The following is a 24,280-nucleotide window of genomic DNA, read 5'->3' as shown; positions in this document are numbered from 1 at the left end:
GCGCCACCTGAAGGATGCAGAGAGCAATTAGGGATGCTCATGAACACACCCTACGGTGATCGCACAAAGGCAACAGGCCCATTCCCTGGATGGCACAAATGTCAGTCAGTTCTGAGCAAAAGAATCCCAACCTCTCACAAGCCACACCCTCCCAGCCTAACCTCCATCCAACCGCCCCACTTGAAATTGTTACCAATGCCAGCCAATGTGGCATAAGTGTTCAGCAACACATTGAGGGGACTTGGCAGCCTCTGGCATTTTTCTCAACAAAACCGAGAGAGCTTTAACAGCATTGGCTGTGAATGATCAAGAGCTCCTTGCTGTGTGTGAAGTGATTAGGTATTTCTGCCCCTCAGTGGAGGGGCATCATTTCACAGTTTTTGCTGCCCACTGCCCACTGACAACAGGTTTCTGTTACAAGGAGGGAATGCAGGTCTCACCCTGCCAATTCTAACACCAGGAATATGCCACCCAGTTTACTATGAATATGCGGTACTTAGCTGGCATTGAAAACATAGTTGCCAATTGCCTTAATTGATTTTGCTCCCTTACTGCTTCCCTCGACTACACAGCCCTCATCACCACCCAGGCTGTAGACCCTGGGCTGCTGCAATTGTGCAGCAATGACAATAAAGGTGTAGCAATGGCAACCAATACCAGTTGTCCATGAACCTGTCTGGTGTGATGTTAGTGCCCTTTGGAGCACATTACCCCCCTATCTTCCCCCAGACTTCTGCAAGGCAGCCTCTAAACCCTTGCATGGCCTGGCCCACCCTGGTATCTCTGCATATGCTGCACTATTTCAGGCCCCCCCCTCCCTAGTGGATCATCACTTCTTGTGCATACACTCGGATGTTGTAGGCCTCCAGCCATCATCCAACAGTCACCAGTATCTCCTAACTGTTATTGACAGATTCGCCTGGGGGCCCAAAGCTGTGCCACTGTCTTATATAAATGCAGCACAGTGGCCAAGGCCTGTATAGAAACGTGGGTCTCACATTTCGGATACCCCACCATGTCACCATGGATCTCGGTTGGCACATTCTGTCTTGTTTATTTCAGACTCTCACAGAAATATGAGGCACACTTGTGTGCTTTATGATGAGCCATCACCTTGCCACCAATGGTATAGTGGAACTGTTTTACAGGTCTTTAAAAGCGCCCCCTACATGCCACTCTGGAACTTGGTCTGCTACTCTGCCTCTAGTCCTCTTAGGTATGCAGGTGGCCCTCAAAGCTGATATGGGCACATCTGCCACTGAGCTTTTGTACAGGCTGCTGCTCAGTATCCCAGACACCCTCATCAACCCGCAGCCCCTATGACCTGCATCCTTGCGTTTGTGCAGCTTCAGCTGCACCCAGTGCCCCACAAGTGGCTTGGTTGTGTCAGCCATCCACCGGATCCTCGGTACATGCACACAAGTGATGCTCAGGATAGAAGCCTGCCAGTCACCTCTCTGCCTGCGTACTTGGGCCTGCATCTCATCCTCTCATGTGGTGCTAAGACATACTCTGTGCAGATCTAAGGTGCCACCACAGTCACCATTCATTGCCTGATGTCGGCATACACACTGGACACCAAAGCCTGTGTGCACCGCTGACTACTTTCTTGTTGCAACTGTCTTTATGGTTAAGTCTTTTCATAGGATTCGAGAGGATTAAGATTTACAATCAACTTTTTACTTATCTTCTTTTCTCATGCAGTTGGCTCCAGTTCTTTATGTCTATAGGTGTCTGATTCTTAAAGCTGAAATTTTCACATTTTAATATAGTCCAATTGATCTAATTAAATTTGAAGAATGCCTGTACAGAATTTTGGTTTTTTCTATGTTTATTTGTGTCACATTTTACTGTATCACACTGTCTTTTGAATTTTCACATTATCAAAGCCAAAGTTACATTGTTTGTCCAAAATACAAAAACACATCCGATCACATCAGAGGCATGCTTACTAATGCTTCACTCTGCGGTAATAACAATATTCTACAGGGTTTACAATTTTTCTTGACAAATGAATTTGTATTAGTTTATATTGTTATTTTATAAATGAATTCAGAAATAAACATAATAAACAGTACTAGATTGCATAATTAATAATAGAAATTTTAAGTGTGCCAAATATTTCATAATTTCAAAAGTTCTTAAAAAAAAAAAAATTAACTGTACATTCAGAGCTAATACATATCAACTGTGACAACAAAGATAAAGTAATTCCTTTTCATAAATTTTAGCTTGAAATATAGCATTTTGTGTACAAAATCATATGATTGTTTTTTAAAAAAAAACAGCTGAGGTAATATTGACCTGTCCAAAATTCGGAAAATATTTCTAGTATCAACTACTTCTGTTGAGGAAAAGTAATGTTACAGGAGGATGTCCCTTTACAAGCCACTGCTGCAGCCATGCTGGCCCTGCTGACTCTATGCTGCTGCCTGTCATGCAGACCACATGATGTGTCATCGACATGGGGACCACGGTGCATGTAGTCGCCACCTCTGCCTATGGTGCTGCAGCCGACGTTTACCCCCCCTCCCCCTCCCCCCATTAACTTCCCAATGCCACACGGCTTGGGGCCACAGAACGTGCTATCACCACCTCTGCTGTCGCCAACATCCCGCCTCCCTCACCACTGTCTCCTGCTTGCAGGGGAGAACTATGTGGTGATACATTACAGTGCAAACACCCTCATCCGCCCAACTGCTTCAACAAATATCAACAACAGACAGCAAGTTGCACAGCACTAGATAAGGTCACAGCCAAAAGTGGACCTAAAAATTGGAGTCCCTCTCTGCCATGAACTTCCTTGCAGCAGCTTGGGGTTTTTCCAAGAAAGACACACGGCAGAAAGTGCTCCCTGACCAGCAGTTCCTGCACCAATGACAGTCGACTCACATCTCCATTTCAACAAGATGTTTCTCTGAGTGTTAGTTCCAGAGTGTATTAGACAAATAAACATTTAAGGTCTTGCCATAACAGTGCTCCAAACACGTGTGAGTGAAGTGAAAGCAACTCCGGTAACTCAGTACCACATTCTTTGGCTGAACTATAATGCTGGCATCTGCAAGCCTTATGTGAGCTAGTGGCAGAGTGCTTCATTTACTCCTGAACGTTTTACAATTGATCCTTACACTCCACCAAGTAGCTTCATTTTTGCAGCTTACTATATCCATCTCAGGGAGTGCCTTGTATTAGACCCGATGTACTGTAACACTCTTGCCATGCGGATTACCAAAGGAGTGCATGTGTGCACCAGCTTGAGACTGTTCTATCAGTGATAACCAGTCATTTCCTTCTCCACTGCAATGAGAAGATTTAATTGCATTGCCTTGCTGGCATTGTAGTTGTTATAGACTAAAGTTACACATAACTTGTCCTTTTACCCACCTGTTTCCTTTGTGTCTCATGTACATTATGGTATTAGTGTGTAATTATACTGTCAAGCATAGTGCACCATTTCCCTCACCTTTATAGCAAGAGTAATTAATTTTATTGTTTCTGTTAAGTTTAGAGTAAATTCATCTGTAGTCACTTCCACTTCTCTTGTATTACAAGCGCATGAGAATGTTTGTTGTCACAATAACATTGCATGTGTCCATTCTGTCTGTAACTATATGCCAATGTTGTTGTTGTTGTGCTCTTCAGTCCAGAGACTGGTTTGATGCAGCTCTCCATGCTACTCTAACCTGTGCAAGCTTCTTCATCTCTAAGTACCTACTACAACCTACATCCTTCTGAATCTGCTTAGTGTATTCATCTCTTGGTCTCCGTCTACGATATTTACCCTCCACGCTGCCCTCCAATATTAAATTGGTGATCCCTTGATGCCTCAGAACATTCCCTACCAACCAATCCCATCTTATAGCCAAGTTGTGCCACAAATTCCTCTTCTCCCCAATTATATTCAGTACCTTCTCATTAGTTACATTATCTATCCATTTAATCTTCTGCAATCTTCTGTAGCACCACATTTCGAAAGCTTCTATTTTCTTCTTGTCTAAACTATTAATCGTCCATACAAATACTTTCCAAAAAGACTACCTGACACTTCAATCTATACTTGATATTAATAAATTTCTCTTCTTCAGAAACGTTCTCCTTGCCATTGCCAGTCTACATTTCATTTCCTCTCTACTTCGACCATCATCAGTTATTTTGCTTCCCAAATAGCAAAACTCATCTACTACTTTAAGTGACTCATTTTCTAATCTAATTCCCTCAGCATCATCTGATTTATTTTGACTGCATTCCATTATCCTCGTTTTGCTTTTGTTGATGTTCATCTTATGTCCTCCTTTCAAGACACTGTCCATTCTGTTCAACTGCTCTTCAAATTCAAATGACTCTAAGCACTATGGGACTTAACATCTGAGGTCATCAGTCCCCTAGACTTAGAACTACTTAAACCTAACTAACCTAAGGACATCACACACATCCATGCCCGAGGCAGGATTCGAACCTCCAACTGTAGCATCAGCGCAGTTCCAGACTGAAGTGCCTAGAACTGCTCGGCCACAGTGCCTTGCAAACTTCTCTTCCAGGTCCTTTGCTGTCTCTGACAGAATTACAATGTCATCGGCAAACCTCACAGTTTTTATTTCTTCTCCATGGGTTTTAATTCCTACTCCAAATTTTTCTTTTGTTTCCTTTACTGCTTGGTCAATATGTAGATTGAATAACATCTGGGATAGGCTACAACCCTGTCTCACTCCCTTCCCAACCACTGCTTCCCTTTCACACCCCTCAACTCTTATAATTGCCATCTGGTTTCTGTGCAAATTGTAAATAGCCTTTTGCTCCCTGTATTTGACCCTTGCCACCTTCAGAATTTGAAAGAGTGTATTCTAGTCAACATTGTCAGAAGCTTGATGTGACTGTGCCTTTCATTAATCTATCTTGTAAGATGAGTCATAGGGTCAATATTGCATCACGTGTTCAAACGTTTCTACGGAATCCAAACTGATCCTCCCCAAGTTCAGCTTCTACCAGTTTTTCCATTTGTCTGTAAAGAATTCATGCTAGTATTTTGCAGCTGTGACTTATTAAACTGATAGTTTGCTAATTTTCGCACCTGTCAACACCAGCTTTCTTTGGGAATGGAATGCCAAAGTATTCGTCTAAATTAGGTAGACTGTCACAACAATGTTCGCAAATTATAGATTTCTTAGTCCCTCCTCTGCAGCATCATGTGTGATAAATGGTGTTCACATCTCAAACTGTGAACACCCACTGTGTGTCACTTATCACAACTTATTCGTGGCTTAGTGTCTGCCCTCTCTAAGCCAAGTGCAGGTAGCTCCCTTTAATCATGCATATGCCAAAGGGTATTCTGTTAAATGATATGGACACATTCAAGCTAATATTTAGTTTCACTTCGGTACGCACACATGAATAGTAGTGTCCACAAGGAGAGAAATATTGTTTTTTTTCTGAGACAGTTTAAATTAATACATTATCCTAGGAACTGCTTGATTTGTAAAAAACGAGGTTCCAGTACTGTGGTTTTCCGGGGGCTGGGGGTGGGAGTTGAAATTTAGACTTCTTAAAACGTTATTTTAATGATTTCTGCACATTTTAGAAGTGTGAATATAATATTTATATTGGTAAAAACTAATTTCTGCTGTACCACAACTCAAAATCTGTGGTTCTGATTTTTTCCTCTCAAATACCAGTATGGAGAGTGTTGTGACGTAACAAGACTGTTACGCCACTTGAGGTAGCCGGTGGAAAGGCACGCGTACACACACGCCGACGGGCGTGAATTATTGGAACAGGCTACGTAATTAATGCTATGAAGAAAAGTACGTAGCTGGATTAATACTTATCTTTAATCAATCATTGTGGTACATCGCTCTTGACGATACACTGGAGACTTTAATTACAATCACTGTAAGGCTAATGGCGCCTTGCTAGTTGGTAGCCATTAACTTAGCTGAAGGCTATTCTGTCTCTCGGCTAATGAGAGAGAAAGGCTTCGTACATCTAGTCTCTAGCTAGATCGTCCGTACAACTGGGGCGAGTGCTTGTTCGTATCACGAGACCTGCCTTGTGGTGGCGCTAGGTCTGCGATCACACAGTGGCGACACGCGGGTCCGACATGTACTAAATGGACCACGGTCGATTTAATCTACCACCTAGCAAGTGTGGTGTCTGGCGGTGACACCACATTCCTCCCCCGCAAATCGGCGAACGGTCGTGAGATAAGGCTTCCGCCCGCCGTGGGGAGGACCCCATGTTGACGTATGCGATGAGGTGGGGAGCCTAACAACAGGCGAGGCTGTGCCACCCACACCCGGCCATTCGGTCCGAGGGGAGCTAGGAAACGCCTGAAAACCTAGTCCAGGGTGCACGTCAACATGCGGTGTATGCGCCCAGAAAGAGACAGGAGGGGCCGAAGGGTCGACCTCCATTGCGTCGGGGTAGCCGACGCGCGATGACATCATGTGGTCCGGAGCGGGCGGGAGTTCCATGGCGGAGGACAGCTGGTCACGGGAAGCGATCAGCGGCACGTGACCCTGGGAGGCGCTTGGCGGCTGCAGCGAAGCGTCGAATGTGGGCTGCGCCGGCGGGAGAACAGGCGACGGCGGCGGCGGCGGCGGCTGCGGCGGCGCGTCGCCATGGGGCAAAATGGAAGGCATCATCGGTAACACCTGGGGATGAGGCGAGCCAGTAGGTGGGTCCCCAGGGCGCTGACCGGACGGCACCGCCGCTGAAAGCAGACGGGGAGCGGCAGAACCCGTGCGACGACAGAGGCGCAGCTGATTGAGATGCTGACGCACCGCACCAGAGGCCCCCAAAACCAAATACATCGTGCGGCCGAGGCAGCGAAGAATGCGCCCTGTGAGCCAACGCCGTGAACCTCGATAGTTGCGATAAAATACAACGTCGCCTGGAGCAAAAGCAGGAGCCTGCCGCTGCAAAGGAACCTGATGCGGCGGATGCAGCAAAGACATCAAGGTGCGATGAGGACGACCATGGAGCAACTCAGCCGGCGAGCGACCATCTCGGGGCTGAGAGCGATACGAAGACAAAAAGAGCAACAATGCGTCCTCCCGAGAATGCGACTCTTTCAATTTCAACATCTGTGACTTGAAAGTCTGGACCAATCGTTCAGCGGCACCGTTAGACTGAGGCGAAAACGGCGCGGATGTCAGATGTTGAATACCATTGGCCTGGCAGAATGACTGAAATTCTGCGGACATGAATTGTGGGCCATTGCCGGAAACAATAGTCTGCGCAAGACCTTCAATGCAAAAGATAGCAGACAACGCTTGGATGGTGGCGGAGGACGTCGTGGAAGACATCCGGACAACAAAAGGAAAATTACTGAAGGCGTCGACCAGAACCAACCATAGAGCAGTCCAGAATGGACCAGCAAAATCAATGTGCAAGCGTTGCCAAGGGGAAGTGGCTTTTGGCCATGCAAAGACTTTCCGCGGCGGTGCGGATTGTTGTTCGGCACACGCCATGCAAGAAGAACACATATTCGTAATCGCAGCATCGATTCTGAACCAAGTACAGTGCTGACGAGCAAGTTGTTTCGTTCGCACTATACCCCAATGTCCTTGGTGAAGAAGCCGTAAAACAGAGGACTGTAACGAACGTGGGACCACGACTCGGGACTGATCATGATCAGAACGCAACAACAAAACACCACGTCGAACAAAAAGTCTCTCCTTGTGAGCAAAAAAATCTGCGAACCAACGGATCCTCGATCCGAGACTTTGACAAAGGCCATTGCGTAGCAACAAAACGCAAAACAGTAGCAAGGACAGGGTCAGCAGCTGTGGCTGTAGCTACACGACGAAAATCAATCGGAAATGATTCGACCACTTCATCGGTTTCCGAATCAATGAACATGCAAGCAAGTTCAGAAGAATCGAATGCGTTATCCTCAGCAACAGGCAAACGGGACAACGCATCGGCGTTTCCATGCTCAGCAGTGGACCGATACAAGATATCGTAGCGGTACTGCGAGAGGAAAATAGACCAGCGAATGAATTTCTGCGCTGTACGCAGAGGTACAGGCTTGTTCGGATGAAAAAACGATGTCAAAGGTTTGTGGTCTGTGATGATGGTAAAATGACGACCATACAAGAAATCATGGAACTTTAGTAACACCAAACACGAGAGCCAAAGCTTCTTTCTCTATCTGTGAGTAATTTCTTTGCGCAGACGAGAGCAATTTGGACGCAAAGGCAATAGGGCGATCATGCGAGCCAACTTTGTGTGCAAGGACAGCACCAATCCCGAAATCCGATGCATCTACCATCAACAAAAGGGGTTTCTGGGGATCGAAAGGCTTAAGGCAAGTATTAGAAAGCAACGCCGATTTCAACTGGCGAAAGGCGCGTTCGCATTCTGTCGTCCAGACGAACGGAACACCTTTACGGCGTAAGTGATGAAGCGGAGCTGAAATGGAAGAGGCATTGCGCACATTCACTCATACCTTGTGATTCTAAATCGTGGAATGTACTTGCGACCTCATGACGCAATGCGTGAGGAACATTGCGCGCTCTGAAAAATTGCTGTTGCGCGTTTACTTTCAGTTCCAATTGTGCTTCATTGTTTTTAGCGCAACCTAAGCCCGGTGCAATAATGTCTGCAAATTCTTCACATACACTAGAACCACTGTCTGTAGGCACAGTTTGAGTCACTGATAGGACCTGATTTACAATAGACATGTTAAACAACTGAAATAAATCTAAGCCAAACAAGTTCACTGCAGAAGAAGAACGAAGAACGTAAAATGACACAAGTTTTGTTCGTCCTTTATATGTTGCAAGTTGAGTGCACTGTCCTAACACAGGAATTGTCTGTCCGGAATAACTTTTTAACTGAACATTTGCGGCACGCAACGGAGGTGCGCCCAGTTGTTTGTACGTGTCGTGATTGAGCAATGAAACTGCAGCTCCGGTATCGAGCTGGAATGGTATCACTTTGCCTTCAAAGTCTAAGTCCACAAAAAGAATCACTTGCTAATTGACGTGATTTCCGGCGACGTCGACGCACAGTTTTTGTGGGACGAACACAGTCACTGTTAGAGAAAGTGGCACTGGACGAAGTGGAATTAACAACATGAATGTCCATGGGCGAAGGTCCACGATCCTGAGTGTCCTTGGTTCGATTCCGGCGCGAAGCAAAGGGCCTGGAATGATTGTGATTGTCTGATCGGAGCTTTTTCTGGCAAACACTTTGAACATGTCCTTTCCTATTACAGAAAAAGCAAATAGCTTGGCGTGACGGGCAATGTTCACGCGAATGTCTAGTAGCACACCGCGGGCATGATTTCACTGCATTTGTGGGCTGGCGCGGCACACGTGGCTTATAACACGGCGGCAGCTGCGTTTGTTTGTGCGAAGGCAGTTGACCGGGCCGCGCAGCTCGCCCGGCGGGCCGGTTAATGTTACACACTGCTGGCGAAGTTTCAAAAGATTCCTGAGCACAGTCAAGTGTGTCTTGTCTATCCAATATGTCTATCACTTGTTGAAGGGAGGGATTAACTAGTTTCAAAATTTGCTCCCGTATGCGAACATCAGAAACGTTCTGTGCAATGGCATCACGTACCATTGTATCTGAATAAGAAAGACCACAGTCACAGTCAAAGGCACAGTCCCTAGTAAGTCCTTGCAATGTTGCTACCCACTCCCTATTAGTTTGACCGGCCGTACGTTTTGTACGAAAAAACGTATACCGTTTTGCAACCACATTAACTGTTTCTTTGAAATAGGCATCTAAAGCAGACAAAATTTCGTCGTAGGACAGAGTTGCTACGTCGCGTCGGGGAAACAGTTTCACTATCACACGGTATGTGGACACACCGACACAAGAAAGCAAAAACGGCTGCCGCTCATTACCTTGAATTTTGTAGGCGGCGAGGTGGAAGGCAAACTGGCGGGACCATTCCTGCCAAATCTCGTGGTTCGGGTCGTAGTACCTAAAAGGCGGTGCAACTGCGAGTTGTGGCTGCGGTAGCGGTGAAGTGGCAGCGGCCGCATCGGTGTGCAGCGCACGTTGACCCTGAACGAGCTGTCCAAGAGCATCCAATAACGCTTGCGTCTGCTGATTCTGCAAGCGATAAAATTTGGACAGTACATCTGGAGAATGTGGCGAAGCCATGACACAAATAAATCAGAGCAAATCAAGGAGAAGAATACTTTAAATCGTCGCCAATCTGTTGTGACATAACAAGACTGTTACGCCACTTGAGGTAGCCGGTGGAGAGGCACGCGTACACACACGCCGACGGGCGTGAATTACTGGAACAGGCTACGTAATTAATGCTATGAAGAAAAGTACGTAGCTGGATTAATACTTATCTTTAATTAATCATTGTGGTACATCGCTCTTGACGATACACTGGAGACTTTAATTACAATCACTGTAAGGCTAATGGCGCCTTGCTAGTTGGTAGCCATTAACTTAGCTGAAGGCTATTCTGTCTCTCGGCTAATGAGAGAGAAAGGCTTCGTACATCTAGTCTCTAGCTAGGTCGTCCGTACAACTGGGGCGAGTGCTTGTTCGTATCACGAGACCTGCCTTGTGGTGGCGCTAGGTCTGCGATCACACAGTGGCGACACGCGGGTCCGACATGTACTAAATGGACCGCGGCCGATTTAATCTACCACCTAGCAAGTGTGGTGTCTGGCGGTGACACCACAGAGAGTACCAGTGCATACAAACAGTAATCAAGATCTGAATCTATGTAATACTACCACACTTAGGTAACAAAAGTCATGAGATACCTCCTAATATTGTGTCAGAAATACTTTTGCTTGGTGTAGTGCATCAACTTGGTGTGACATGGATTCAACAAGTCGTTGGAAGTCCCATGCAGAAATATTGAGCCGTGTTGCCTCTATAGCCATCCATTACTGAAAAGTATTGCCAGTGCTGCGTGTTGTGTATGAACTGGCCTCTTGATTATATCCCATAACTATTTGATGGGATTCATGTTAGGCGATCTGGATTGCCAAATCATTGTCTCCAACTGTCCAAAATGTTTTTCAAACCAGTCATTAACAATTGTGGCCCAGTGACATGACATCATTGCTTGACAATATGAAACCCATGTATGGCTGCAAATGGTCTCTTTAAGTGGCTGAACATAACCATTTACAGCCAGTGATTGGTGCAGTTGGACCAGAGGACCTATTCCATTCCATGTAAGCAGCCTACTCCATTACTGAGCCACCATCATCTTGCACAGTGCCTCATTGAAAAGTTGGGTCCATGGCTTCAGGGGTCTGTGCCTCAATTGAACCCTACCATCAGCTCTTACCAACTGAAATTAGGACTCATCCAACCAGACCAAAGTTTTCCTGTCATCAAGAGTCAAACTGATATGGTTACAAGCCCAGGAGATGTGCTGCATGTGATATTGTGCTTTTAGAGGAGGCACTAGCATCAGTCGTCTGCTGCCATAGGCCATTAATGCCAAATTTCGCTGTACTGTCCTAACACATATGTTTGTAGTATGCCCCACATTGATTTCAGCAGTTATTTCATGAAGTGTTGCTTGTCTGTTAGCACTGGCAATTGAAGACAAATGCCGCTGCTCTCGGTTGTTAATTAAGAGCTGGTGGCCACCGCGTTGTCCATAGTGAGAGATAATGCCTGAAATTTGGTATTCTTGGCACACTTTACACTATGGATTTCAGAATATTGAATTCCCTAACAATTTCCAAAATATAATGACCTATGCATTTAACTCCAACTACCATTCCACATTCAAAGTCTGTTAATCCCTATCATGTGGCGATAATCATGTCAGAAACCTCTTCACATGAAGCACCTGAGGGCAAAGGACAGCTCGACCAGTGCACTGCCCTTTTATATCTTGTGTATGTGATATTACCACCATCTGTGTATGTGTGTATTGCTGTCCCAAGACTTTTGTCACCAAAATACACAAGGGTTACCCAGAAAGTAATGCACCGCATCATTTTTCTTCAACAATTCTTTATCGAACATAATGAGAATTACACACACAAAAGAATGGTGTTTTATCTACAAACCCTATTGTTCCATATAATCTCAATCCTTTTCTATGGCCTTCCTCCAGTGGTAAACTAGGGTGTGTATGCCCTGTTGGTACCAATCTTTGTCCTGGTGGTGGAGCCAGTGCTTCACCGTGTGAATCACCTCCTCATCATTCTCAAAATGTCTTCCGCAAATGGCATCCTTTAATGGCCTAAGCAAGTGGAAGTGCGAGGGGGCTAGGTCAGGGCTGTCAGGTTTGACAGCCATGGATGGTCTCTCCAACTGCTGCAAATCGTGGAGCTCTGTTGAACTGCATTCTGATGACCTTACCCTACATGCCCAGTGACTAACTGAACTTCTGTCAACAGCAGATGTTCCATAGACTCATCACAAGCATTTGTGAATATTTCCCACAGTTTCTTTCTCTGCAGTGAGAAATTCAGTGACAGCAAGTTGCTTGTGAAGTATTTTGCTTACAGACACCATTTTGAAATAGTCCTGCAGCTACACCACCTGTCAGAGGTGACAGAAACTTGGTGCGCTCATTCAGGAGACTTCAGATAATACATACATAATGTTTTGCATTTGTAGCATTGTTTTTGGCTAAGAAAAAAAATGTGGTGCATTACTTTCTTCCAATAAGGGACCTGTCCCATAGTTTCATGCTGCAGACCCAGTTCTGCTTTTGCTACCACCAGCCCCGGATCTATGATATTTCTGAACTGGGGAAAAACTTGACAATGGCACCGCCTTCCCCCCTCCCCCTCCTTCCCCTTGAGGATTTCAGATATGACATCAAAAATTTTAAAAAAATTATTTTTCAAAAATGTGTTCGTTTTGTACTGCAGATCTTTCTGAAGAGTTTGATATGTAAAACATATATGTTCAAAGGATTGTAAGACATGTTATTTGATCTTAAGTGTGTCGAAGTGCAGTGCCACACCTCTTCACACAGCATTCTTCTATCGCATGTCACTGTATTTCACTCTGTGGAATTCAATGTATATTTTGTAATGGAAGCCATCAAACCTACATTCAGGACAGTAGAAGTTAAAATGTCCTGTGGTGCATCTCCTGCTCCCAGTCGGCCAGTTTGACATCTAACCCCCTTTAAAAAAACTCACAATTAATAGTGGATAGGATTATTTGTGACTGGGAGAATAAGAACTCTTCAGGAAATTTGCACTTTTTGCCTATTAGCTAATAACTCTTTTTTGTGTGACATAAAATTAAATATGGGGAACATTATACCAGTAAAGACAAGAGACAAGCAAGACAGTACACATTTCTTCAACCCTTAGGTCCCAGCATTCTTTCCTCTCTAATCTTGCTACAGCTTTGCACAGCATGCTTTCCTTTTCAAATCAATGTTCATTAAACATTTTGCTACATGAGAACTCAAATTTTCACTGTCTAGTACTGAAAAAGTCGTTAATACAAATAGTACACAAGATGGGTGTGGTTTATCAATTTGACTACGTCTATTTTGTCACTATCTTCTAGATAAAATGAAATAGGCCTCTCCCATATTGCAGCAATTGTAATATACACCAAATACACAAGACAATTTTGGCATAAATTGTCATTTTTATGTACATTTACATAAATAACCCAACAAAATATAGTTCACTAAGTACTAATATCAAATGCCTATAAGGCCTGCTACAAGCAAAAAGTTTTATGTTAGGAAATAGTTTGACATTTCATTCATACACTCCAGTTTCTCAAGCATGAGATTGAAAAGTAGTAATAAGAAATTTTTATATAAATTTGTAATTGTCATATTCTTCCATATAATTCGTGTGATGGCCCCATTTCTTCTGCTTGCTCAGTCTAACAAACAAACTTGTCATAACTAATTCTGTAACTATTTTTGCCATTGTTAAAACTTATTCTCCAGTTAACTTTGTTAACTCTGATAGGATCAGTGGTACAGTTATCCCATATTTATTCTCTGGTTAGGCATTGTTACGTGTTCATACAACGTATTTTCTGCACTATTCTGAGAACAGAACTTAAGCAGCTGCTAACCAGGAACTGTACAACTGGTCCTTCATAGTTTAGTGATCTGGCAAAAATTTTCTGTCAAAATTCCATTTTTTTTTATACACCGAGAAGATAATATGTAGTATTTTTACCTGTTATTCCTGTTTGTCATTTATTTCCATTCTGGCAGTCTCAGTCTATGGATTTCACTACTAATTATAAGAAAGGTGATTGTTATTCACTCATTCAGATTTATTCAGCTCAGCTCTTATAGCCCCACCCTCTTTTGTCTGTGGGAAAGTTTTTTATTTCTAGATGTGATAGGGATTCCTCATTATGCGCACATTCAAAAATCAACATATGATTCTTTCAGAAAACAACTTACAATGTGTTCAGAAATATTTAGAAACCAACTGGGATGTTTTTCAGAATCATATGAATAATCGACAGACCAACTTGCACTGGATGCTAGGTGCTTTGTGAAACGAGATGTTTTTCTCTTCTTCAAGAATATGAATCTGGTGCCACCTGAAATAGCTGCCTGGGGCAAATAATCCAATTTGTCAGTGAGTGAAGGTATACGTCCTGAAATATGCAGTAGTAATTACAATTTACAAAAATTGAGATAAGTTAATGATCTTTGATGATAAGCATTCCTTCATTCTCAATTATTTTTTGTAATGGTAGCTTATAGCAGAATATTGAACCACCTTTTTGATAGTAACATTTCAACAACACTTCAGTTTGACATCTATAAAGGCTTCTTTGCTGAGAAAGCAATAAATAATCTCACAAACTCAGTTCTAGTGAAGCTAAACAAGTAAAGTTATCTGTTAGTATTTTCTGCGCCCTAGCCGAGAACTTTTTATTGTGCAAACTGTACAATTCTACTAGGTAAACTGAAATATTATGGCATTAAAGACATTCCGCTTGGAAGGATGGAGTCATATTTTAATGATAGTAAACAGAGGGTTACAGTAAAAGATGATCCAACAGCGACACAAAAAGCTACATGTCTTCAGTGAGCCAAGCAACACAGAAACTGTACAGTAGCTGACTGTCATCACGCAATCACAATTTTGCTTCTGTTTAAATGATACAAGACAATGAATGCACTGACAGCCAAATCGGGCATTTAACCAGCAGTTTGTGGGGGGTTTAGTTCATGCTGGAAGTGGTTACATGTATTTTGGGGGGCGTTTTTCATGGCATAACTTGAACTGATTTCTGTGAACATGAATAAAGATGTTTATTTCAACATCCTTGGTGACCAAATATTGCCCTTCCTTCTTCATCTACATGTTGACAATGTTGTGGACACTTCTGAATTAAATGATGACCACAGTAATATCCACAGGACTGCTCATATGTGTTGCTTGTTTATTGTTCAGATGCCTTCTCCCACCTCAACTGGTCTGCTAAATTGCCTGATCTTAATGTCATACAAAATATCTGGCACTAGTGGGAAAAGCAGGTGAAATGTAAGAGTCAGCGTCATAGGACTGCTCACATGTGTTGCTTGTTTATTGTTCAGATGCCTTCTCCAACCTGAACTGGTCTGCTAAATTGCCTTTCTTAATGTCATACAAAATATCTGGCACTAGTGGGAAAAGCAGGTGAAATGTAAGAGTCAGCGTCATCATAATTTGATAGCTCTGTGGGATTCAGTCATCAATAAATGACTGGATATGGGATGGCTTACCTGAAGAAACTTGTGGACTTTCTTTCTTAGTTACTTGAGGCCATTATAAAGCTAGAGGCACTGTTACAGGGTGTTAGCTTGATGTCTCCTGGGGTTGACTAATTTTTTACCTGGTGTCCTTATTAGCATCAGTGTTGAACGGATTTGATTCCTACAAGAAAAGTTCCATAAATGATGAATGTTACGCTAAGTTTGCATAGGGTTATTAATTCACTAACCTAATGAGACTTTAAGATATTCCCTACCAATTATCTATAAACTATCTGTACTTGTGTGTTTTCCCATTCATTATTGAGGTGCAGTGGTTAAGGAGCTGTTGAATGCAATTCATTAACTGGAAGAACGTGAAACTTTATTTTATAGAGGGAAACATTCCACGTGGGAAAAATGTATCTAAAAACAAAAATGCTGTAACTTACCAAACGAAAGCATTGGTATGTTGATAGAGACACTAACAAACACAAACACACACACAAATTTCAAGCTTTCGCAACCCACTGTTGCTTCATCAGGAAAGAGGGAAGGAGAGGGAAAGACGAAAGGATGTGGGTTTTAAGGGAGAGGGTAAGGAGTCATTCCAATCCCGGGAGTGGAAAGACTTACCTTGGGGGGGGGGGGGGGGGGGGACAGGTATACACTCGCACACACACACATATCCATCCGCACATAACAGACACAAGCAGACATATGTAAAGGCAAAGAGTTTGGGCAGAGATGTCAGTCGAGGCGGAAGTACAGAGGCAAAGATGTTATTGAATGACAGGTGAGGTATGAGCGGCGGCAACTTGGATTGGAATGACTCCTTACCCTCTCCCTTAAAACCCACATCTTTTCGTCTTTCCCTCTCCTTCCGTCTTTCCTGATGAAGCAACCGTGGGTTGCGAAAGCTTGAAATTTGTGTGTGTGTTTGTGTTTGTTATTGTTATTGTTTCTATCAATGTACCAACACTTTTGTTTGGTAAGTTACAGAACCTTTGTTTTTAGATACATTTTTCCCACATGGAATGTTTCCATCTATTATATTTATTGTGCCCACTGCTCTGATCAGTGGTTTTAAAGTAGTGTTTTGTTAGCTTACATCCATCTGGATCCAATCAGGCAGTCAGTTCTCACGATTTGAAAAGGCTGTTCTGACAAGCACTACTTATCTCCTAATATTCCTCTCATCCACTTTTTCCTGTATTGATGATAGTAAGTGATCCTTTTTATTTATGAGAGTTCTTGTGTTTTGGTCAGAGATACTGCATTAGTGCTCTTTCAGATCTACAGTTTTGTTTTTGTTTTTTCAAAATTGCAATATTTCACATTGCAAGCACCTAAATCGGTTTTTCATATGTACTCTGCAGGCCCATCTTTTGTTGAATTTGCCCTTAAAAATACCCGGTGAAAACACTGAAAAGTCACTGTGATATGACAGCTACTGTTTTTGTCAGAGTGATACTTCTGGTAGTGACCCATGCAAGTTGCCTCTCACCAATAGCATCCACATGCAGATCATGTATGATATGACTGAGCAATGGGTGCTGCATCAGCCACAGCCAGATGCAAGTGTCCACCTCTCCTGAGCAACTCTCCAACCTCTGCACTGATTTCTTACATAGAAAGCTTCATCCAAGGCTTTTTATTGTGATTGAAGAATTACAATGACTATCCATGAGAGTGACTGGTAGCACGAGTAATATACAAGATATTTTTTACCAAGACCTTTTCCCAAAGAGCCTAAGTAGCAGATCAAAACACTAATCAATAAGTCCTACATGTAGCTTCAAATACTTGTTACCTGGTAATCACTGTGCAGAAAATTCTGTTTCAGTTCTGATGTTCATATCAACTGATGTATTATTGTCAGGTCTGCAACCAGATCATGCTGTCATTTTGACATGATATTGCAGCAGCCTGTCTGGCTACAATCTTCAAGTGAGAATGCTGTTTGCTAAATCTCTCAGTAACTGAGTCCTACTGTGGGCAGCTGTCCCTATATATGCCACAGAAGCCCAAATGTGAGTGCCCCCTAACTCAAAGTAGAGGTTAGCAACCAAGGTGGGTGATAAACTGCCATTAAGTATGAATAGCAACACAATCTGCCGGTCATGTCAAAGAGAGTAGTTTTTTAATATCAGCTAAAACAGAATTCTTCATTTTACTTAAAAGGGTGGCCATTGTATGTATTTACACACATCAAAAAAAGTTTTGCATCACCCAGGTTCCAAGGACTCTTGAAGATAGACATTGACTGTGGATACTGTATCACAGACACAGTCCCTTTGACTGTTCAGAGATGTCACTAAACCCACCCAAAGATGTAAACAACCATGCATGAGCAGCACCGATTAGATAGAGGGGGTCCGACAGCCGATCAGTTCCGATCATACCACCAGGGAGGAGGAACACGGCTCATGTTGTCTGTAGTTCAACCAAGCCTAGATGGTCAATAACACAGTTCAATTGCGTCTGTATCATTACTTTGTGCCAAGAAGGGCTCTCAACAAGGGAAGTGTCCAGGCATCTCGGAGTGAACCAAAGTGATGTTGTTTGGACACAGAGGAGATAAAGAGAGACTGGAACTGTTGATGACATTCCTCGCTCAGTCTGCCCAAGGGCTACTACTGCAGTGGATGACCACTATCTACAGATTATGGGTTGGAGGAACCCTGACAGCAGCGCCACCATGTTGAATAATGCTTTTCATGCAGCCATGGGACGCCATGTTAAGACTCAAACTGTGTGCAATAGGATGCATGATACAAAACTTCACTCCCAACATCCATGGCAATATCAGTCTTTGCCACCATGACACCATGCAGTGTCGTACAGATGGGCCCTACAACATGCCAAATGGACCACTCAGGATTGACGTCTGTCTTCAACCAGACAATTGTCAGAGAAGTGTTTGGAGGCAATGTGGTCGGGCTCAATGCCTTAGACCCACTGTCCAGTGAGTGTAGCAAGGTGGAGGTTCCCTGCTGTTTTGGGGTGGCATTATGTTGGGCTGACATAGGCTGCTGGTGGTAATGCAAGGCGCCGTAATAGCTGTACGGTACATGAATGCCATCCTCCGACTGATAGTGCAACCATATCGGCAGCATACTGGCGAGGCATTCATCTTCATGGACGACAATTGGTGCCCCCATTGTGCACATCTTGTGAATGACTTCCTTCAGGATAATGACATTGCTCAACTAGAGTGGCCAGCATGTTCTCCAGACATGAACCCTATCAAAGATGCCTGGGATTGATTGAAAAAGGCTGTTTATGGATGATGTGACCGACCAACCACTCTGAGGGGTCTACGCCGAATTGCCATTGAGGAGTGGGACAATCTTGACAAACAGTGCCTTGGTGAACTTGTGGATAGTATCTCATGATGAATACAGGCATGCATCAATGCAAGAGGACGTGCTACTGGGTATTAGAGGTACCAGTGTGTACAGAAATCTGGACCACCACCTCTGAAGGTCTCGCTGTATGGTACTACAACATGCAATGTGTGGTTTTCATGAGCAGTAAAAAGGGCAGAAATGATGTTTATGTTGGTCTCTATTCCAGTTTTCTGTACAGTTTCCGGAACTCTCAGAACCGAGGTGATGCAAAACTTTTTTTTGTGTCTATAATATTATTTGCTAGTCTAATTTCAATTGATTCCCTTAAAATACTGTCCCAGAAGTGAGAAGCAGTAGCAATTATCTGTGTCTCATCACATATCATGCTGTACTCCTCAGTTACACAGTGCTCCACCATTGCAGATTTCTCAGGCTGTAGTAACCATGTATGGCTATGGTGCTCAACACATCTATCATGCAAGGTGAAAATTGTGTGGCCAATACAGGATGAGTACAAAAGAACTTCACACTTTAAAAAATTCATAAAAACAGAACAGTACAACGTATTCACTTCATGTCCTATCCTTTTAATACAGTATCCCTGGAAGTTTTTATTACAAGTTACAAGAACTCAATATGTGCTCATCAAGGCACATGACACACATCAAGATGGTTTTCTTAATCTTCCCTAACTTTGTGTAATATATCAGCAGTGATGGACTCCACAACAGTTCTGATTTGCTGCCTTAGCTCTGGCAAAGGTGGTAGTGGCATGAAAGAGATAAAAATCAGCTCCTGTACAGCACACCCATCATCCAGCCAGACATGTGTTTAAAAATGGAAAATCCAGGATGGATTGTAACAATATTATGAAAAGGATTGTTGCTACTCACCATATAGCTGTTTCGCAGATAGGTACAACAAAAAACTGTTAGTTTCCTTATCAGCACCCCTCCCCCTTCCCTCCCCCTGTCCCCCTTCCTTCCGCAGTTCCTCCTTACGCGGTTCCGTCTCCCATCATGCACTGCTGCTCGCAATGCTCGCAATGTAGCCTCAGGTGCGAGAAACTGTGGTCAGGTGTACAAGAGTTGCATTTGAGTGAGAGTGTGTGTGTATGTTCTATCTATGACAAAGGACTTGTTGGCTGAAAGCTCATTTTCTGACGATCTGTTTGCTGTGCCTGTCTGTAACTCCACATCCCAGCTGTATGCTGAGAAGCAACTATCATTTTCATAATAGTATTATGAAAAGGGTAGATCGCTATTCACCATATAGTGGAGATTTTGAGCCACAGACAGGCACAACAAAAGGACTGCTAAACAAAGAAGCTTACACATACACATATTCACATAAAAATAACTCATACGCATATGACAACTGTCTCTGGCTATCGGGGCCATACTGGGTCATGGTGGTGGGTGGGTGTGTGGGACAGGTCTTGCACCTGGGCTGACCACAAGGGAATGGGCCATGGGGTGCAGGACTGAGAGTAATATTAGAATACGGATGGACAAGGAAATTCTGTAGTTTTAGTGGATGGCAGAACAATACTTTGGGGAATCTGGGTAGGAGTTTGGGTAGGGTATGCCTCATAAAAATGTATGGTGAGAGGTGATTACAGCATCAGTGAGCAATGTTGTTGAGCTTTTCAATGCCACGGTGATACTGGGTGAGTAAAGGAGTGCTGGTCAGTGGTTAGTTAATAGGGTTACTGGTGTCAGGGCAGGAGATGGCATGGGAGATCTATTTACAGATGAGCTGGATAGGATATTGTCTGGCAATAAAGGCTCTAGTAAGGTTATCAGTATATTTTGACAACTCCTGCTTTTCACTGCAGATGTGGCATCCACAGGTGGCAAGTCTGTACGGAGGAGATTTTTTTGGCATGGAATGGGTGAGAGCTGTCAAGTGGGGATACTGTTGGTGGTTGGTGCACTTGTTATTAACAGACTTGTTTATCAAGCCATCTGAGAAGTAGAGATCAACATTTAGGAAGATGGCTTGATGAGTTGGGAAGGACCAGGTGAAAGGGATTTGGGTGTAGGTGTTGAGGTTATGGAGGAAGGAACAAATGTTATCACTGCCATAAGTCTAGATCATGAAAATGTCATCAACAAATCTGAATGAGACAAGGGGTTTTAGGTCTCTCTCTATCCCTTATAACCTCTCTGGTCTGAATTCCTTTTGTCTTGTTATGCAGCCACTGAGTCATATGGTGAAAGACCTGCCTCACACTACTCTGCTATCCCCTCCTTGCCTCATGTATCCTTTGCTACTCCCTTCCCACCTCCATCTAAATGGGCAGCTGCTTTCAACAATTGATATTCAATAATCAGTGTTGCCACTTCTGTGAGTGCGTAGGTTTGAGTAACTGTGTGGTTGTATGTCAATGTATTTATCCTTACTAGAAAATCACAAAAGCTCAAAAGTTAGTGTTAACTGTTTTCTGTTAGATGTTTCTGTGTGCCACACACCAGTCCTCTAAGGATAAGTGGTTGCCATTCACTTAATTTGAGTATTTTTCCACTCAGGAATTTCCATTATTGTTATAAGTTTAAAGACCAAAATCAGTCAACCTCACCCCATTTGACAGTGTGTTGAAGATACACTAATGACATGACCACATGGACTACACACTCTTGGCTGTTTCTTAGATCACTGTAATTGCCTTCATCCCAGCATTAAGTTCACAATGGAGGTGGAAATGGATGGAGAACTTCCTTTTCTGGATATACTGGTCTACAGAAAGGATGATTGGGATCTTTGGTAACAGTGTTCACAGAAAATCATTATAGGTGGACTGGTATCTTCATGATATGAGTTGTCATCCACTCTGCCAATGCACAAGGGACCTAAAGGTGTTGGCAAGGAGGGCTTATGCCATCTCAGATGTTGAAACTTTGACACAAGAGTTTGGTGCCTTCACCAGAATTAATAGAAGATGAATACAGATTGCTCTCCTTCCTACAGTAGAATGGGTATGTTTCTTCAGAGATAGGAAGGATACTGAAGCAGTATAACATTGGCAGTCAAGATTAGAGGTTGCTTCAACTCGGTTAAAGGTGGTCAAGGACTGAGTATGCCCCATGTTTACAAAATCCCTTGCCGCTGTGGGAAAACATGTTCAGAGTGAGCACAAAAGAAATCTACACTTTCAAAAATTAACATGAATGAAACAGTGCAATGTATTCACTCCAATCCTGGACTAATTAATAGAGAATCTCTGGAAGCATTTTTTGTAGTATGGGCATAAAGTTTTTATTGCTGGTTGCTACCATCAGAAAGCTAATGTAGAAAATGATAACTACACCAAAAAAGAAGAGCTGATGCGTTCTTAAATTAGCAAAAAGGGAATCAGTAACTGCTACATATGCTTTCACCAGGAACCAGCCTCAGAGTCTCAATTTATGCCTGGCGCTAACAGTTTGAAGTGAAGGGCTTCATTTTCAAAGGCAAAAGTCCTGGTCAGCCTTCAGTGTCAGAGTGAAATGTTGATCACCTTGAAACAGCATTCCAATGAATCCCATGAAAATCGTCACATAAAGAAAGTCCGTTTCAGATCCCACAAACAACCATTACCAACATACTGCATTAATACTTCTGCATAAAACCATACAGATTGCAGTTTTTTCAGGCACTTACTCCAGGAATGTGTCCTGTATAATCTGCCTTCTACACCATGATGTTGGCAAGGATGGTCAGTAACTATAATTTTCTGGGGGTCTGAAAAAACAAATTTACTTAGAGCTTTTAGACTACAAAAAAGAATCATCCGAGCAATGGTGGGAGCAAAACCAAAGCAACACTGCAAACCTTTATTTGTAAAACTGGATCTAATGAGCATTCCAAGCATATACATCTATGAAACTCTCACTTTCACGAAAAGAAACCCACAACTTTTTGAGGGCAACTTCTTCTTGCATCAATATGATACAAGACATAGAACGAGCTACATGTTACCTACCCACCGTTTAAAATCATATGAAAAAACCCCATACTTTATGGGCATGAAATTTGTAAATAAAATATGGAAAGATATGGATGACCCAAATATAAAAGGCACCAAAACAGACCTGGAAAAATATCTGAAAGATAAATGTTACTATAGTGTAGAAGATTTCATGAATGGTAACAATGCATTATAATTGTAATTAAAATACCTCTTTGAAGATGTTACACCATGTATATTATTAGTTTATTGTCTATTTTTAGTATTGTTATATATAGTGTAAAAACTGACAAGTCACCTATGTCACAATCTTTGATTGTATGAGGCATGTTATGTGATAATAAAAATTGAATTGAATTGAATTGAATTGAATTTTTAGTGAGAAAGCTACATTTTCCACTAATGGTAAAGTTAGTCAGCACAATGTTCATTTTGGGAACAGAAAACCCCCATTTCTCCATTGGACTTGAATGAGATTCACCAAATGATAATGTGAACTGTGCAATGATGAGGAAGAAAATTTAGGGGTCCTTATTTTGCCTGTACGAAATTATCTCACTCATTTGCTACCCTGGCAATCTTTCTTTCTGGTTTCTGCATCAATTGCAAGAAGTCTCCAACAACTTCACATCACAAATGGATGGTGCACCTCCTCACTTCCATTTGGCTGTACAGGAACACCTAAACACACATCTGACACTATGATGAAAAGTCACTGGTATTCCAGCCCAAGGTGCCGGAGTTGGTGGTCATGTGTGTGTGAGGTGTGCTTATTTGTGTGTGTGTGTGTGTGTGTGTGTGTGTGTGTGTGTGTGTGTGTGTGTGTGTGTGCATGTGCGTGTGTGTGTGTTTTTCTGAAGGAGGCTTTAGCCAAAAGCTAAATGTGCAACAGTCTTCTCATTGTGGCTGTCTGCAACTCAGCGTGTCACCTTTACAGTGAGTAGCAGTCTGTCTTTTTCCTAGTCTTTTTGACATTCCAATCTGGAATTTCTACTGTTTAAAACTTTCATTTGTGTGACTGACGTACAAAAATAATGTGTCCAGGTTGGATGCGTGTCATGCACTGACTCTCCACAACAACTAGAGGAATAACAAAGGTTAACCTATTGCATTTATTTACAGGCACATAAATAAAACTTTTCAGCTCTTGGTGGTATTGGGGTGAAGTTGACCATCTTTTCTCAAGCAGTTCTTTTATGAACAAACATTCATGAATGTGACAATAATGTGACCTAATAAACAGAGCAACAATGTGATACAATGTATTTAGCAACAACTGTCTATAACAGACTAATGGTGGAGTGAGGAAGTCATTGCTGCAAGTATCTGTATGTTAATTTATGA

The 24,280-nt window shown here is 42.8% G+C and overlaps 1 protein-coding gene across 1 annotated transcript in view; it reads left to right on the top strand.

Annotated features, from left to right (window-relative positions):
• LOC124776817 overlaps positions 1-24,280 on the top strand; it is a 98,131-nt gene that overhangs the window by 59,323 nt on the left and 14,528 nt on the right. The gene's annotated exons all lie outside the window — the stretch shown is intronic.

Source organism: Schistocerca piceifrons, chromosome 2 (assembly GCF_021461385.2).
Source record: "Schistocerca piceifrons isolate TAMUIC-IGC-003096 chromosome 2, iqSchPice1.1, whole genome shotgun sequence".
Taxonomy (NCBI): Eukaryota; Metazoa; Arthropoda; class Insecta; order Orthoptera; family Acrididae; genus Schistocerca; species Schistocerca piceifrons.
This window is presented reverse-complemented; position numbering and strand designations above follow the sequence as displayed.